The 960-nt window shown below is 41.0% G+C and overlaps 1 pseudogene; it reads left to right on the top strand.

The window, feature by feature from the left end:
- Positions 1 to 544: 544 nt before the first annotated feature.
- On the top strand, positions 545 to 692 carry LOC112216653 (annotated as a pseudogene).
- The last annotated feature ends 268 nt before the right edge of the window (positions 693 to 960 follow it).

Below are 960 nucleotides of genomic sequence, written 5' to 3'. Positions count from 1 at the left end.
CTCTGGGTTTTCCAAATATAAAATCCCATTCACGAATGAAGTGATAAACTGTGATAACTTGCTTCTTATGATTTATGCGGAGGAAAGTCATGCTGTGGAAAGTGGGCGTGTGGTCCCCTGGGCCAGCCTTCTGAATGAGACCTAATGTTATGGTAAGGAGGGGGGAAAGCTTTCCTGTAGTGTTAGGTATGATCAATATACAATCAATATACAGGGAAATTATGTAGTAAGAGAGGTCTACACGGTTCTGTATCAATCAATGAAGATGTGCAAAATCCCCAGTTAATCATTTCAGCAGGATCTAACAGTGTGTGTGTGTGTGGTCAAGAGGTCATTTTTATCCCAAATAGCACCCTATTCCTTATGGGTCCTGGTCAAAAGTAATGCCCAATAAAGGGAATAGGGTGCCATTTGGGACGCATATGTAGACCACTGGACAACGTGATCTAGATCTAGACCTACAGTAGATCATTCTATTTAGGTATCACAACAACAGAGCATGTCACTCTATATGTTGTAGAGGCACCACAGAAATGCAGTTGATATATATACCTGGCAGGGGAGACATCTTGGTCACGAGAGAGGCTCACCTAGGATGAAGCCCGGCCGTGCTGACCCCATGCGAATTCCCCAAACGTGGGAATCTTGACTCCATAAGTTATGGTAGTGGGGAATTGCGTCACGGTCTCCACTAAGAAGAAGGGGGGAAAATACAAATGAAATGCAGTTGCGTCAAGCAGGATAATGGTCAAATCAATGTTCCCTGTAACAATTATTTTCCAATTGTTGTGATTTTTAAAGCATTGTTATCCAGTGTATCGCATAGAGAGAGTATTTACCTATATAGATCATTATGACTTACATTCAGTTGAAGTCAGAAGTTTACATACACTTAGGTTGGAGTCATTAAAACACGTTTTTTTCAACCACTCCACAAATTTCTTGTTAACAAACTATAGT

The sequence above is a fragment of the Oncorhynchus tshawytscha genome, linkage group LG16 (assembly GCF_018296145.1).
Source record: "Oncorhynchus tshawytscha isolate Ot180627B linkage group LG16, Otsh_v2.0, whole genome shotgun sequence".
NCBI lineage: Eukaryota > Metazoa > Chordata > Actinopteri > Salmoniformes > Salmonidae > Oncorhynchus > Oncorhynchus tshawytscha.
This window is presented reverse-complemented; position numbering and strand designations above follow the sequence as displayed.